General features: G+C 38.0%; 1 pseudogene; it reads left to right on the plus strand.

Annotated features, from left to right (window-relative positions):
- The first annotated feature begins 1,130 nt into the window (after positions 1-1,130).
- LOC125281125 (olfactory receptor 2A5-like) lies at positions 1,131-4,367 on the plus strand (annotated as a pseudogene).
- The last annotated feature ends 7,742 nt before the right edge of the window (positions 4,368-12,109 follow it).

The raw sequence follows: 12,109 nt of genomic DNA on the forward strand, positions 1-12,109 counted from the left end.
TAAAGCAGTTTGCCTGGAACTTTCTTACAGGCATCGCTTTAAAGCAAGTGCCAGACATAATTCATTTAGGTGTTGGCATATTATCTGCAGATCCACGACTATCTATACTTCAGAGCTTATTCAGCACACCCTGTAGAAGCAACATATTAAAGTTACCAGAATGGTTCAGAGCATGTGTGTAAGAAACCAGTGTTCAAGTGATTAAATTTCTAATTTTGAACTACTTTCTAGTAAAGTAGAATTCGTGTCTTGCTCCATAGGTAGAAGATGCTTCTATAGAGAGATAGACAAATTGTAGTGAAACATGAATTCATAAAACTAGAATAATTTTGAGAGTTTGGATAGATGTGTATGTATATGTGTGTATATATATGTATATATACACACAAATTCTATTTTCCGTTTAACGAACACTTGAGTGTCTGTTTCATCAAGAGTTCTACCAGCTATTATAAGACATTCTCCACAGGGATATATTATTATAATTATATATAAAATAATTTTCAGAATATTTTTATTACTAATTCTAAAGCATAAAAGAAAGTCAAGAAATAATTAAAACTATAACCATCTCTCAAGAGATTGGTCTCCCATTATCTGGAAATATGTTAGCTTTGTAGAAAATGCCTTGGCCATGTGTGGTAAAAGTCTATCACAGTTATACAACATTTCATATCAAAGAGCTGTGGTGTAGATTGTATTAAAATATTGTTAACTTGAATGACTGTACAGGTAAAGACGTCTCCGTGTAATGGATGATATAGACCTTAAATAAATACCAAGTTGTTCCATGTCATCATTCATCTAGGAAACAGAGGAGTACCTCTTGGGCCACAAACTGGAATTAAAAAAAACCAATAGGCGGGGCGCCTGGGTGGCACAGCGGTTAAGCGTCTGTCTTCGGCTCAGGGCGTGATCCCGGCATTATGGGATCGAGCCCCACATCAGGCTCCTCTGCTATGAGCCTGCTTCTTCCTCTCCCACTCCCCCTGCTTGTGTTCCCTCTCTCACTGGCTGTCTCTTTCCTGTCGAATAAATAAATAAAATCTTTAAAAAAAAAACAAACAAACCAATAGGCAGAAACAAAGTGAGAACTGTGTACCTTTTGGTCTTAAACAATACGTAAAAAGATGTCTAGGAAGAAAGTCCTGGATAGTTGGTGTTGGGATAACTACATCCACATGGAGTCATTTGGGCAGTATGAGACCCAGGCAAATGTGCCAGTTGTAATCAGCTCCCTGAGATTAGAGGGTAGGTGGCTCTCCGCTGTAAGTAAAGGACAGAGTTAACCCAGTAAACAAGAAGTTACCGACATTCTAGTCAGATTATTCTTAAGCTTTGTGAAGTCTCACTTTCCGGTAACTATTCTTACTCTTTCTCGGTATTTAATAAAAAGATGAGAGAATGAACCAAAGGAAGTACATTTTATACCAGGTTGGACTAAATCATATAAAAACTTGAGAGTCAGCATGATAGAAACTGAAAAGCTGAAGTGGGACAACTTCATAGAAAAGGTGAATTTGGGCTTAGAGTCATGATTATGACAGATTCTTTCCCTCTGATTTCTTCTGGTGATGATATGTCTGGCTTTTTTTTTTTTTCTTGCTTATTTGATTTTTAGGCAGAAGATGACAGAGAGAGATTTGACTGAGAACTTCCATGTCTAAGAAATAATAAAAAATACACAAAATTTGTAGATTTAGTCAGCTGCACACAATTTATATTGCATACAATGTTGATAGAAGGTAATCTATTAAATCAGTTAAAATAAAAAAATAGTATGCAGCTGTCAAAATACATTGTAGAAAAATAATTTGTCATGGAAAATGTACATGAAATGATTCTAAAAGAAATAGTACTGTTCAATTAATTTTTTATGATATATGAAATATATGTACAGTAAGTAATGAAACACTATAGGCAAATTATTAACAATGATCACCTTTGGCTATGTTTCACAGTATTATTGAATTTCATGTTTTCCTGAAATACTTTTGAAAATTTGTTGTCAAGATCACATGGGAGGTAGGTAGGCGCCTCTTCATTCACAGAGTGAACCAGACTATTGAAACTAATCCGTGAATCTGAAGTTACCAAGTCTGTGAGTATCTAAATGTAAAGAAAAACAAAAAAATTAAGCAAGATTGTAAGATTCTGGGATTATAACTATCCTTTTGCCCAAAATAAACCGCATAGTATCGAGATCATTTTCTTTAATCTTAATATTTATCAAATAAAATAGATTTGGCTCTCCAAAGGAAGTCTGTAAAGGTGTATTAGGATTAAACAAATAATTCATTATCCCCTTAACAGTTTGTGTGCCAGATTATATGCTCTACCAATTAAATGAGGCTATTAGAAATCTGACAACAATCATGATAAAAATGTTGTTAGTAACCTAATAAAATCAGATATTTTTTTGAAAATATGATTCTTCACTAAAAGGAACTAGACCTTTTTTGTGAAATAACTGATTTCTAGCTGAGTGGGAAATGTACAAGATGAGGCTATAACAACTTAGTAAACCAGAAGTAAGAAAGTGTTTTAAATTCTGTTGTAATTTTACAGTGGAGATAACCTGGAGACACCACCTTAACCAAGAGAGCTACATTAGAATCACCAATATTGGGACAAATTAACATTAACTGTGTATTAATGGAAGCCATTAAGAAGACTCTTTTATATCCTATCAGAAATGTATACTTTGAACTAAAAAATGAGCAATCGATGGAAAACCCAAATCAAAAGGCATATAAAATTAGTCTATACTCTTCAAAAATATCATTTTTAAGGTAAAGTCTGAGTGATTATTTCAGATTAGAGGAGATAAAATACGTGATATTGGATTACATCTTGGACCAGAGGGGCAGAAAATGCTGTGTCTAGAATAGAGAACCATGTTAATGTTATATCTCCTGATTTTGGTTAATTATCCTGAGAATAGATAGTGAATGTACTGTATGGTGACTAACATAATATAATAAAAAAACATTAAAAAAAAAAGAGTTTAGGGACAAATTGACATTGTGGCTGCACTTTAATCTCATGTGATCCAGGAAAAAAAAGTGTATATAGAGAAAGAAATGATAAACTTTAAAGCAATTTGGTAGGGGCACGTGGGTGGCTCAGTCGGTTAAAAGTCTGCCTTCTGCTCAGGCTGTGATCTCAGCGGGGAGCCTGCGTCTCCTTCTCCCTCTGCTGCTCCCCCTGCTTGTGCTCTCTCACTCTCTGTCAAATAAACAAATCTTAAAAAAAAAAAAAAGTTGGTAAAATGTATATAGTAATATTGTTTTAATTTTTGGATACTGATCTGAAAGTTTGAATTACTTCAGAACAAAAATTTTAAACTAAAAAATTGAGAGAAAAAGTCAAGTAGGGACAAGCGTACAAGCTTCCTCTGAGTTCATTTTGAGGTAAATAACTTCAATTTTCATTGATATCCAGCTCTGACCTTTCTATCCCACTTCAGTCCATTGTAAACTACCATCAAGGAATGGGGGCAACCAATTATGGGTCACAGAATTCATCCTAGTGGGATTCCAGCTCAGTGAAGACGTTGGAGTGCTCCTCTCTGTATCTTCTGTTACATTTATTCAACCTGCTGGCAAATGGCATGATCTTGGGACTCATTTGGCTAGACCTCAGACTGCACTCCCCCATGTATTTCTTCCTTTTTCATTGGCTATCATTGACACATGCTGTGCTTCCAGCAATTTGCCCAATATGCTGGAAAACCTAGTGAAACACACAAAAAACCCTATCTCCTTTATCTCCTGCACTACCCAGATAATTTTGCTTGTGACTTTTGCTGGAGTAGAGTGCCTGATTTTGGTAGTGATGGCCGAGGACCCGTTTGTGGAGATCTACCATCCACTCCAATACGCCGTCGTCATGCACTGCAGAGAGTGCATTGTCCTGGTCATCGCTACCTGGGCATGTGGGTTTTCCTGGCCCTAGTGCGGCTAGTTCTCTTTCTAAAACTGGCATTCTGTGGGTCCCAGGCTGTGAACCACTTCTGTGAAATCCTCAAAGTGGCCTGTAGTGATGCGTGGATCAATGAAGTTTTTGTCTTTACTGGTACTGCGTTTATCTCAGTTGGGCCCCTTTCCCTGATATTGGTCTCCTACATGCATATCGTCTGGGCCATCCTGAAGATCCAGACAGAGGGGTGCAGAAAAGCCTTTTCCACCTTCTCCTCTCACTTCTGTGTTTGGATTCTACTTTGGCATAGCCGTAATGGTTTATTTGTTTCCAGACGATAGCCAATGTGAAGAGGAGCAGAAAATCCTTACCCTGTTCTACACCCTCTTCCATCATTGCTGAATCCCCTCATTAATAGTCTGAGGAATGCTCAGAGGGCAATATAAAGGAGGGTAGAATTTTGCATCAGGGAACTTTTCTCCTTAACAGATGTGATTGGTGGTGCAATAAAACACTAGGAAATTCCCCCAAGAAGAGGCATGATTTGATGATGAGAATTACCAGAGGTACATTAGCCAGGTAGCAAAATAGAAATCCCTGGGCCCTCGTTCTTCCATGGAGGCAATAATCTATAGATCGAATTGCCATTGTGAAAACAACAGTTAAGAGTCTGCAGCACCCAGACAAGCACAAAGCCAAGAAGAGATACGGTGAAGTGATCAAGCCAATCTATGGCATTTTTCCTGCCCTCGTCACTCCCCGTCCCTGACCCAGTGTGGTACGCTCAGATTCCTAACTCTGCTTTCCCTCTGGAGGGAAGGAGATGAGTGGACCATGGGTGTTACGTTCCGGCTTTCAGGGGATGGCCTGAGGAATTGGTTTCCATCTGGCGTGATCTAGAGCCCTGATGGGAATGGCAGTTTGGAGGTCATGTGGGGGCCGCTGAGAAACAAGGCAAACATTCCAGTTTACCGCCAGTAGGGATATTGTAGCACCTCGGACAAACACCAGGGAGAGCAAGTGTTGATAGGCTCCAGAGAGCAAACCTCCTTAACTGAGAAAATACGTGCAGCAGCTCAGAGAAGCTACGTCCCCACTAAAGGTTGGAGGGTTCCCCGGAAGCTCTAGCAGCGCAGATTGCCCAAGATCTTACCCTTCGCGAAGCCAGTAAGGACTAGGAGAGGCAGCTGTTTTTCCAAAAGCCCAAATTTCAACTAAAATTCACAAGATGTGCAAAGAAACCAGGAAACCATGGGCCAAAGGACCAAAATTCACCTCCCAAAACCACCACTAAAGAAATGCAAATTTATGAATTACCCGACAAAGAATCCAATATAATTATTCTAAAGATAGAAGCTCAATGATATAAAAGAGAATTACATAAACAACAAATCAAGGACAATGGTACGTGAACAAAATGCAAATATCACCAAGAGATGAAAACGGAAAGAGAACAGAACAAACTCTGGAGCTGAAGAATACAATAACGGAAGTGAAAGATTCACCAAGGGACTCGAAGGCAGAAATTAGAAACTAGCTGGAGAGAGATGAAAACAAATCACAATAGGGGCGCCTGGGTGGCGCAGTTGTTAAGCGTCTGCCTTCGGCTCAGGGCGTGATTCCGGCGTTGTGGGATCGAGCCCCACATCAGGCTCCTCTGCTGGGAGCCTGCTTCTTCCTCTCCCACTCCCCCTGCCTGTGTTCCCTCTCTCGCTGGCTGTCTCTGTCAAATAAATAAATAAAATCTTGGAAAAAAATTATTAAAAAAAAAAAAAAACAACAAAACAAAACAAAAAAAAAACAAATCACAACAGACCAAGCTGGGATGTTACAGAAGCAATACTAAGAGGGTGTTTGTAGTGTAAACGACCACGTTAAAATAGAACAAGGGTTGCGAATCAGCAGCCCTAATCTATACTTCAAAGGACTAGAAAAAGAAAATTCGAATCCTGAATTAGCAGAAGGAAGGAAATAATAAAGATTAGGGGAGAGGTGAATAAACTAGAGAATAGAAGAACCCTCAGTAGAAGAAGAAAATGAAAATACAAATTGGTTTTCTGAAAAATTCAACAATATTAGCAAGCACTTAGCAAGCTGACAGCAAAAAACGATACCTAGAATAGTCAGAGTTATGGAAACAAATAGAATAGAGGTTACGGGGCCTGGGGGAGGGAGGAATGGGGAATTATTATTTAATGGGGACAGAGTATCCGTTTGGGATGAGAGAGTTCTAGAGACGGATGCTGGTGATGGTGATGATACGCGATGTGAATAATTTAATGCCACTGAACTGTACATTTAAAAATCATTAAAATTTTATGTACTTTTTCCACAATAAAATATTAAATGCTTCAGTTGATAACTACACAAAAAGCTGTCTTTATTGATTGTATCACCATAAGGAGAGGTGCTCCATCTGGCTTCATAAAACCATAATTTTAATAAAGATAATACTGAAGAGCAATATGTTTCTATCTCACCAATTGTGAGGACAGTGAAATAAACAATGAAGAAACTCTGAATTCGGTTTGAAATAATATCCAAGTAAAATGATTAAAAGCTGGGGAAATCTTTAATTCAAATGGAATTATATAAACAATTTTAAGATACATTTCAAGTTATGATAAAGTCAATGGAAGTCCATTTGAAAATGTTTAAATGGGCCTGGAAGCTAAGACTTTGAGCACTGATTTACTTATTTTTTTATAGTAATTTTTTATTATGATAGTCCCCATACAGTACATCCCTAGTTTTTGATGTAATGTTCCATGATTCATTATTTGCGTATAACACCCAGTGCACCATGCAATATGTGCCCTCCTTAGTACCCATCACCGGCCTAGCCCAGTCCCCCAGCCCCCTGAGTTAATGTTAGCATTTATTTCTGGCTTATGGTAATCGTCAGTATGGTAAGATTGGCTCACCTGTAGAGATTCTTGGATAAATTTTCCTACCAATATTTTTAGTGCTTGAATCAATTCATCTTAAAATGGTTTGGGGTGACACCAAGAGATGTGAGATAAGTTTGAAATAACTAACAGCACTTACCTTTCATGGTGGTAAAAAGCCCTCTGGATTTGCGAAACCAGAGGGAGCAATACTGAGGCTAATGTTTTGGTAGAAAGTGCATTTTTCTGTAGACACGAGCTAAGCACTTCCTTTAGTTTTGAAAGCTTTCTCTTTATTAAGGACTTTGACCTAAATAACAGATTTAATTTGATGTTCAATTGTTTGCTAGATAAGTCATTAATGTCCTTTTTAAAAATTAATGGCTTTATTTTTAGGGCAGTTTTTGGTTTACACAAAAATCCAGCGCTAAGTTGAGAGTTCCATATACTCCCTCATCCCTCCCCGCACAGCTTTCCTATTTGTAACGTCTTGCATTATATGTGGTACATTTGTTATAGTTGATGGGCCAATATTGGTATATTTTTTATTTACTGAAGTCCACAGTTCACATTAGCATTCACTCTGTGTTGTACATGCCATGAGTTTTGACAACCGTATAATGACATGTATCCACCATTACAGTATCCTACACACTAGTTCCCCTGCTCTACCAATCGGCTGTGTTCTACCTATTTATATACTTTTCGTCTCTCTGCCCAAACCCCTGGCAACCACTGATCCTTTATTTTTTTTAAGTTTTTATTTAAATTCCAGTTAGTTAACATACACTGTAACAGTAGCTTCGGGTGTAGAATGTAGAGATTCAGCCCATTCCGTACACCTGGTGCTTATCCCAGCAAGTGCACCACAGGACCCCATCACCTATTTCACCCATCCCCCAACCACCCCCCCTCTGGTAACTATGAGTTCTCTATAGTTAAGAGTCTGTTCCTTGGTCTGCCTTTCTCTTTTTATCCCCCCTCATTTGTTTTGTTTCTTAAATTCTACATGAGTGAAATCATATGGTATTTGTCTTTCTCTGACTTATTTCGCTTAATACTCTCTAGCTCCATCCACATTATTGTGAATGGCAAGATTTCATTCTTTTTTGATAGCTGAGTGATATTCCATTGTGCGTGTATGTGTGTGTGTGTGTGTGTGTGTGTGTGTGTACACGTACCACATCTTAATCCATTTATCAGCTGATGGACACTTGGGCTGTTTCCATGATTGGGCGATTGTAGGTAATGGTGCTATAAACATCGGGGTGCACGTATCACTCTGAATCAGTATTTTTGTATCCTTTGGGTAAATACCTAGTAATGCAATTGCTGGGTCATAGGGTAGTTCTATTTTTAGCTTTTTGAGGAATCTCCTTACTGTTTTCCAGAGTGGCTAGACCAGTTTGCAGTCCCACCAACAGTCGAAGAGGGTTCCCCTTTCTCCACATCCTCATCAACAGCTGTTGTTTCCAGTGTTGTTGATTTTAGCCATTCTGACAGCTGTGAGGTTGTAGTTTCGATTTGTATTTCCCTGATGATCAGCATCTTTTCATGTGTCTTTTGACCATCTGTGTGTCTTCCTTGGAAAATGTCAATTTTGTCTTCTGACTACTTAATTGGATTATTCATTTTGGGGGTGCTGAGTTTGATAAGTTCTTTATAGGTTTTGGATACTAACCCTTTATCAGACATATCATTTGCAAATATCTTCTCCCATTCAATATGTTGCCTTTTAGTGTTGATTATTTCCTTCACTGTGTAAAAGCTTTTTATTTTGATGAAGTCCCAATAGTTTATTTTTGCTTTTGTTTCCCTTGCCCCAGGAGACATATCTAGAAGGAAGTTGCTATGGCCAATGTCAAAGAGGTTACTGTTTGTTCTCCTCTAGGAGTTTCATGGTTTCCTGTATCATTTTTAGGTCTTTAATCCATTTTGAATTTATTTTTTGTATATGATGTAAAAAAACCTAAGTGGTCCAGTTTCATTCTTTTGCATGTTCCTGTCCAGTTTGCCCAACATCATTTGTTGAAGAGACTGTCTTTTTTCCCATTGGATAGTCTTTCCCGCTTTGTTGAAGATTAATTGACCGTATAGTTGTGGGTTCCTTTCTGGGTTTTCTGCTCTGTTCTGTTGATCTATGTGTTTCTTTTTGTTCCAGGATTGTCCTGTCTTGATGACTGCAGCTTTGTAATATAGCTTTAAGTCTGGAATGGTGATGCCTCTGGTTTTCCTTTTCCTTTTCAAGGTTGCTTTGGCTATTCAGGGTCTTCTGTGGTTCCATACACATTTTAGGATCGTTTGTTCCAGCTCTGTGAAAAATGCTGGTGGTGTTGTGATAGGGATTGCATTAAATGCATAGATTGCTTTGGGTAGTTCAGACATTTTAGCAATATTTGTTCTTCGGATCCATGAGCATGGAATGTCTTTCCATTTCTTTGTGTCATCTTCAATTTCTTTCATCAGTTTTTAATAGTTTCCAGAGTACAGATCTTTCACCTCTTTGGCTAGGTTTATTCACAGGTATTTTACTGGTTTTGGTGCAGTTGTAAATAAGATCAATTCCTTAATTTCTCTTTCCGCAACCACTGATCTTTTTAATATCTCCATAGTTTTGCCCTTTCCAGAATGTCATATAGTTGAAAGCATCAGTATGTAGCCATTTCAGATTGGCTTCTTTCACAAAGAAATATGCTTTTAAGGTTTCTCCCATGTTTTTTGTGGATTTATAGGACATTTCTTTTTATTGCTGAATAATATTTCATCGTATGGATATACCACAGCTTGTTTATCTACCTATTAAAAGACATCTTTGGAACTTCTAAGGTTTGATAATTATGAATAAAGTTGCTACAAACATTTATGTACAAGGTTTTTGTGGCCACAAGTTTTCAGCTCCTTTAGATGAATACCAAGGAGCATGACATTCTGTATCAAATGGTAAGAGTATGCTTAGTTTGGTAATCAATCAGCAAACTATGTTCCAAAGTGGCTGTACCATTTTGCAATCCCACCAGCAATGAATGAAAGTTCCTATTGCTACACATCCTTGCTTGCATTTGGTATCGTCAGGGTTTTGGACCACGGTCATTCTAACAGATGTGCAGTGAGTGGTATCTCACTCTTGTTTTAATATGAAATTCTCTGATGATATATGCTACCGAGGGCTTCCTTGCCATCTGTATATCTTGATAAGGAGTTTCTTCATATCTTTTGCTCATTTTTATTCAATAAACTTTATTTTTAGAGCAATTTTATATTCAGTAAAATCGAGTGGAAGGTATAGAGATAACCTATATACTTCTGGCCTCCACATATGCATAACATTCCCCACCAGAGTGGTACACTTGTTATCGTTGCTAAACCCACACTGGCACATCACTCTCACCCAGATGCATTGTTCACATTAGGGTTCACGCGTAGTGTGCAGACTATGTGTTTGGACAAGCGTATAATTATGTGTATCCACCAGTATAGTATCATACGGAAAAGTTTTACTGCCCTAAAAATTATATGTGCTCTACCCCTTCGACCCTCCCTCTCTGCTAGTCCCTGGAAACCACTGATCTTATAACTGCTTCCATAGTTTTGGCTTTTCAGAGTGTCACAGAGTTGAACTCATACAGTCTGTAGGTCTTTTCAGATTGGCTTCTTTCACTAGTGATATACATTTAAGTTTCCCTTCTATGTTGTCCTTGCTTGATAGTTCGTTTCTTTTTAGTGCAGAATCTTCCATTGTTTGGCTGCACCACTGCTGATTTATCCATTTGCTTCCTGAAGGGCTTCTTGGTTGCTTTCAAGTTTAGACAGTTGTAAATCTGCTTTAAACATCTGTGTGCGGGTGCCTGTGTAGTTATAAGCTTTCGGATCATTTGGGTGAATACCAAGTAGCGCGTTTGGTAGGTCACATGGGAAAAGAATGCCTAGTTTCGTAGTAAACTATCAAACTGCCGTCCACAGTGGCCGTGCTGTTGTGCATTCTCTCCAGCAGTGAAGGAAAGTTCCTGTTGCCCCACGTCCTGGCCAGTGTTTGGTGGTGTCCGTGTTCTGGATTTTAGACATTCGAATACATGTGTCGTGATATCTTATTGTTTTAGTTTGCATTTCTCTGATGACATCTGTTGTGGAGCATTTTTCCATGTGCTTAATTGCCATCTGTATATCTTCTTTGAAGAGATGTCTGTTAAGGTGTTGGCTCATTTTTAAACTGGGTCGTTCATTTTCTTGTTGAGTTTTGAGTTCTTTGTAAATTTTTGAATCAAGTCGTTTTTCCTGTATGTGCAAAGGTTTTCTCCAGTCTGTGGCTTGGCTTTTCATATTTTTAATAGTGTCTTTCACAGAGCACAACTTTTTAATTTTAGTGAAATGCAGCTTGTTAATTTCTTTTTTTAATGACAAAGAGTTTTTAGTTCTCAGTGTGTTCATATTTTTTCTTCTGTGAAGATAGGGCTGATCACTTCCCAGCTCTCTCTAGGCTCAGACAAAAACCAGAAATCACCAATTTCTCTTTGAATTTTTATTGGGGTGCCAGAAGTCAGAAATGGATTTATTTTTATAACAATGCTGAAAATAAAACATGATCATTCCTGTGTTATTTTATTATTACTGCTGAAACATATTACCACAAACTTAGTGGCTTAAAACAACACGCATATATCCTGTAATTCTAAAGTTCCTAAGTCTAAAATGGGTCTGCAGGGTTGTGTTCTTTTTGGAGTCTCCAGGGAACAACTTATTTCCTTGTCCTTTAGATTTTCCAGTCTACCCACATTCTTTGGTTCCATTCTGTGAGCCAGCAGCTAAGCCTGTTCTCTTCCTCTCCGACCTCCTACTTCCCTCTTACAAGGACTCCTGTGGTTATAGTGGTCCCTGTAAATAATGCATGATGATCTCTGCATTTCAAGATCTTTAAATTCCTGGAATTCGGATGTCGACATCTTGGGGGGGGGTGCAATATTCTGTCTACAGATGCCCCAAAGATGCACCTACAAATAATAAAGATGTTAAGTCTCAAAACTTTAACAATGAATTATAAAAAATATATATTATCTCATTTGATTAATATTAACAAATAATTCAAAAAGTTAATGTGCTAGTGTGTCACACTAATTCTCTGTCTCTGATTCATCTGTCTCAACCAACAAGTCACCTCATTTTCCTGTTTTGCATTCTGCTTATAAGCCTATTTGAAAGAACTAATTTGCATGTCTTGCATAATCATGTTTATATCTTATGTGGATGCAACTCTGCTGGGATAAATGAATAACGTGGACACCTTCTAATACAACATGCCCAGCGGA

Source organism: Ursus arctos, unplaced genomic scaffold, assembly GCF_023065955.2.
Source record: "Ursus arctos isolate Adak ecotype North America unplaced genomic scaffold, UrsArc2.0 scaffold_3, whole genome shotgun sequence".
Taxonomy (NCBI): Eukaryota; Metazoa; Chordata; class Mammalia; order Carnivora; family Ursidae; genus Ursus; species Ursus arctos.